The sequence below is a fragment of the Myotis davidii genome, unplaced genomic scaffold, assembly GCF_000327345.1.
Source record: "Myotis davidii unplaced genomic scaffold, ASM32734v1 scaffold226, whole genome shotgun sequence".
NCBI classification, from domain to species: Eukaryota; Metazoa; Chordata; class Mammalia; order Chiroptera; family Vespertilionidae; genus Myotis; species Myotis davidii.
This window is the reverse complement of record NW_006297224.1, coordinates 4349754-4355576: the sequence shown is the minus strand read 5'-3', so window position 1 is coordinate 4355576 and position 5823 is coordinate 4349754. Positions and strand designations below refer to the sequence as shown.

The following is a 5823-nucleotide window of genomic DNA, read 5'->3' as shown; positions in this document are numbered from 1 at the left end:
GTAGGTACATTGTTATTAACTTAATTAGGGTGCTCCTAAGCTGGCCTTTGCTAAAAACGTCCTCAATCTGATTGAGGTAAGTTCGCTGAGGTTGACCCCTTCCAACTCTCCCATCCACACTCGTCTTGTATACTTGTTTCATCTATCTCAGTGGTTGGTAAACTCATTAGTCAACAGAGCCAAATATCAACAGTACTGCTTCAAAACAGACTCACCCAGGCCGAAAACTGATTTCTAAGCATGGGCTACGAAGTTTCAATCGCACTGTACATGAGTCCGCACATGGTATTTTGTGGAAGAGCCACACTCAAGGGGCCAAAGAGCCGCATGAGGCTTGCGAGCCGCGGTTTGCCGACCACTGGCCTATGTCAATGGAAATTTAGGCCAAGCAGATAATGATTCAACATATCTGAAAGATCATTTGTTGTCAGATACATAACCAAGGCATAAGCAAGTATTCTGTCTAAAAAGTGTCTGTGAAGACTCCTTTTAAAATGGATTCGTTTCTATGGACACCAACAGCAGGCTATCACTTGACTTCACGGCAGACCTCACAGAGGCTAGTCCCGGGAGCAGAGAGCGAAACAGAAGTGACATGGAGGGCAGAGTGGCTTTCTTGCAGCCCCTTGGGCTATGCTTCTGGGGAGAGCATCTCTAAGGTCTTCCCAGAAACAGCTAAGCATGAGTTTTATACCTTATCCCCAAAGCACCCTCCCTTCTCCTTGTTGGTGGCTTTGTCTAGTAGACGAGTTGGAAGCGGTCAACCTCAGCGAACGTACCTCATTCAGATTGAGGACGTTTTTAGCAAAGGCCAGCTTAGGAGTACCCTAATTAAGTTAATAACAATGTAGCTACCTATATAGTTTAAGTTTAGAAAATTTGGCTCTCAAAAGAAATTTCAGTCGTTGTACTGTTGATATTTGGCTCTATTGACTAATGAGTTTGCCGACCACTGGTCTAGACTCATTTAGAGCTGCTCAGTTTACAGGACTGGCCAATGTCACACCCTGTCGTTATGCCCTAGCGGAATTTTACAGTCCCTTGTATACCTCCTACCTTCTACTGTGGCAAGTGAATAAAGATTCCAGTCCAATATGGGCCACAATAAAAATGTAGACACCCTGGGTGAGGTCACCTGGACAGCCTCTTGCAACGCACCAACAGGACTACTACATGTATTGTGTTAATGATATTACTAAAACATTCAAGCCAGAACAAAAATGTAATCAAGACATAAAGGTATTGGATTGAAGACAGACATGTAGATCAATGAGATAGGATTGAGAATCCAGAAATAATCCCTTACATTTTTGACAAAGATATCAAGACAGTTCTGTGCAGAAAGGATAGTCTTTCCAAAAAATGGTTCTGGGACAACTGGATAGCCATATGCAAAAGAATAAAGTTGAACCATTATCTCACAAAATGCAAAAATTATCACAAAATGGATCAAAGACCTAAATGTAAAATCAAAACCTATGACACTCTTAGAAGAAAACAGGCATAAATCTTCATCACCTTGGATTAGGCAACTGTTTCTTAGATATGACACAAAAAGCCCAAGTGACAAAAGAAAAAAAATAGGTAATCACACTTCATCAAAAAATACAACTTTTGTGCTTCAAAGGATCTTATCAAGAGAGTGAAAAGGCTATACAAGGAGTGGTAGAAAATATTTATAAATCATATTTATGATCAGAGAATTGTATACTGAATATATAAAGAAGTCTTACAATTCAGCAATAAAGTCAAAATAACCCAAGAGCCCAGATCTTGGTTTCTAATGCCATTTCTCAGTGATATTAATAAAATGAACAGGGCTCCTGAGAAATGGTTGATTCTAAGACTGATGCAAGAAATATACCAGATGAGCCTGGAGTGCCTTATAATGCCAGAAAGTAAGGAATTGTGCGCGCACACACACGCACACACACACACACAATGATAGGGATATATCAAAGGGACTCAGGAGCTAACTGAAAGAGCCCAAGTTGGAACAATTTGAGCAGCAAGACAAATAAATTAGTATTTGATTTATAAATCAAAATATAAATTAAATAGCCATGGATATCTATACATATTAAAGCCTAAGCAACCATTACAACCAAACAACCGGAATGACCAGTCAACCAGTCGCTATGGCACAGCCAGCCAATCTCCCACGCCCTTCCCCTGGGGCAGCCAGCCCCTGAATAGACCTTGATTGTTGGCCAGGCCAAGGGACACCACCCGTGCACAAATTTGTGTACCAGGCCTGCAGTGAGTACATAAATAAGGAAGAAGAAACAAATATTTCATGCAGAGGAATTCCAAATAATTTATATATATATATATATATATACTCTGCCTTCAAGAGGTGGTAATAACTCCTTCTCCGTTGAAGTAGCCAGCTGGCATGGCTCAGTGATTGAGGTGAACCTATGAACCAGGAGGTCACATATGCCCAGGTTGGGGACTTGATCCCCAATGGGTGGCATGAAGGAGGCAGCTGATCGATGATTCTCTCTCACCATTGATGTTTCTATCTTTCTCTCCCTCTCCTTTCCTCTCTGAAGTCAATAAAAAAAAAATTTTTTAAGAAAAAGAAGTAGGCTGTACAAAGTGGCTTCCTTGCAGAGTACAGTATGGAAAGGGGGATGGAAGAACCTGTACAGACACTGCCTCATCCAAATGATCAAGGTCAACACAACCATGACAAGCCATGTCAATCATCTGCAATGAAAATGGCACTTTACCTTTGTGCTTTCCTCCCCAACACACATACCCCCAGTCTAAAGAGAAAAAACATCCGAAATCCCAATAGAAAGACATTCTGCAAAATATTTGACTAGTATTCCTCAAAACTGGCAAATCATCAAAAACAGGAATGTCTGAGAAACTGTCAAAAGCAAGAGGAGCCTAAGGAGACAGGACAACTACAAAATGTACTATCATTAATTGTAACAAATGTACCATGCTTATGCAAGATTTTTTAATTAATTGAGACATTTTTAATAAATAAGCCTCAAATGTACTTTATGTTAATAAATGCAATATTGAAAGTGTGACATTTTAAATATTTTTTCAAAAAAGGTTAGTGATTTTCTTTTTTCTGGGAAACATGGAGATCCAACTCTGAGCATTAATGTGGCTAGTCTAGGTCACTATGGTGTAGTTAATACTAATATCTAAACAGCTGCTCACATTTCACATGTACTATCAGGCAGACTGAATTTCTGTATCATTGGATTTTAGCAAAAATTTCATGAGATGATGTAATGGAATGTCAAATTTTTGAAGTGCAAACTCATAAACTACATTGAGATCACTTTTTTGCTTGAAGTGCATCTGACTTGAGAATACAGTTGATTTTCTTTCCCAATTCCTTGGGGAAATATTGCTGCAATAAGTCTTATGTCTTCTTTACTATGACTGGTTTGTTTTTAAGAAAGATTATCAGCTCTGTAGTTAGTTTCTCATAGTTGATAATAATCTGTCAAAAACATCATATTAGCAAGGGATAAAGCTGTTTTTTTGCCCTGGCTGGTTTGTCTCAGTGGATAGAGCATTGGCCTGTGGACTGAAGGGTCTTGGATTCGATTCCAGCAAAGGGCACATATGATTGCAGGCTCGATCCTGGGCCCTGGTCAGGGTGCGTGCAGGAGGCAACCAATTGAGGTGTCTCTCTCACATCGATGTTTCTCTGTCTCTCCCTCTCCCTTCCACTCTCTCTAAAAATCAATAAAAAAAATATCCTTGGGTGAGGATTAACAACAACAACAAAGTTGTTTTGCAAAGGCTACAGGAACAGGAAAGAAATAGCATTTCTTATTTGTATAAGCACAAACACTGAAACTAATCACACTGTGACTAAATCCAATATATTATTCAAAAGTTCTATAAAAATTTTATTTCTACTGCTCCAGTAGACAAATGTTAGATCTGCATAAGAGTTGCACTGCAGCAGTTTGCTGGGCCAGTTTAAGAGTTTGAAATTCTTTTTGTGTATTTGGCCCAATGATATCCACATCCCAGATAAATTGAGTTCAAAAATAGAAACTAAGGCAAAGACTCCATATCACAAAGCACAAGAATATGTTACTAGAAGTTGTCCTTCCACGGCTAATGCAGAAATAAAAGTTTTGGAAGCAGCCCTGGCCACTGTGGCTCAGTTGATTGGGTACCTTCCCAAGCACCAAAAGGTTGCTGGTTTGATTCCCAGTCGGGGCACATGCACGGGTTTCAGGCTTGATCCCTCCCTGGTAGGGGGCATGCAGGAGGCAGCCAATCAATGCCTCCCTCTTGCACATTGATGTTTCTCTCTCTCCCTCTCCTTCCCTCTGTCTCTCTAAAAATCAATAAAATTATTTTTGAAACCATTTTGGAAGCAGAAAAAGTACACCACCCAATAATTCCAGCGGTGAGAATGATTCCGACCATGCCTTGCAAAGAAAATATTATTGCAAAGCTGGAAAGTAGGATCATGGGAAGAAGACAATATCCAAGGACACTTGCCACACAACCGAATGTAACACCTGCCATACTCATTACGGTTAACAGACAAAGCATTCCTAGACACCCATTTGCATGGATCCCATACACATAGCCAAACTGAATTTTGCCAGCCATTAACGGGGAGGCTCCAAAGGCAAGGCCAAAATCCATAGGTCCTGCCAGATCAGCCTCATGCAGGGCGCTGCCATCTGCTACTTTTAATACATGTAACACAGTGTTTTTTGCCAGATGTGGTCAAAATTGATACCTAATTCTTCTAACAAAGGTGGCTCATCCTCAAGGTTGTTTCCACAGAATAGCTGAGGTGTAGCTGGAGTAAATGTCTGAGTTGGTGGAAAATCTGCCCGGTGTATGGCTGCTGTGACTACCTTATGCCTGGAGGGACAAATCGGCCTTACTGTGAGTCGTCATAACCGGCACACTGTTTGCTATAGGGTCCTCCTCTTCCTCCGTAATCATAGGACTGCTGAGATTGGTCATTGATGCTGTAATTTGTCTGGCAGAAATCTGTGTTTACATTATCAAAGCCTGACATTGCACCAAGAAAACCCCAAAACTCAGCTTAAGACCCTGATCTGACCCCTGTTGCTGTGTCACAGGCCAAAGTAATTCAGATGTTAATAATAGAGGGAATTAGGTGCAGGGTATATAGGAACTCTGAACTACCTTGACAACTTTTGGGGAAATATAAAACTGTTCTAAAAAATAAAGTTTATTTAAAAAACACACATACAATAAACAAAGTTTAAAAACGCACACACACAAATAACCCAATTTAAAAATGGGTAAAAGTTTGAATAGACATTTAGCCAAAAGAGATATACAAATGGCCAATAAGCACATGAAAAGACGTTCACCATTCTTAACCTGTAAGGAAATGCAAATCAAAATCACAATGCGATACCACTTCATGCCCACTAGGATGACCATAATCAAAAAGACAGGCAATCACAGGTGTTGGCAAGGATTTGAAGAAAGTGGAACCCTCATACACAGCTGGTAGAAATGAAAATTGTGCAGCACATTTGGGAAATAGTTTGGCAGTTCCTCAAAAAGTTAAACATCGAGCTACCAAATGACCCAAGAATTCCCTCCTAGGTATATACCCAAGAGAATTAAAAAATGTATGTATACATAGAAATTTGTACACCAAATAAGGCATTGCAGCATTATTAATAATAGCTAAACAATAGAAACAACCCAAATATCCATCAACTAATGAATAAACAAAATGTAGAGTACTGTAGCTATACAATGCAATATTGTTCAGCTATAAAAAGGAATGAAGTACAGTGTCCCGACTAACGAATTTTTCGAGATACGAGCTGT

General features: G+C 39.8%; 1 pseudogene; it reads right to left on the bottom strand.

The window, feature by feature from the left end:
* Positions 1 to 3838: 3838 nt before the first annotated feature.
* LOC102758863 lies at positions 3839 to 5029 on the bottom strand (annotated as a pseudogene).
* Positions 5030 to 5823: the final 794 nt, after the last annotated feature.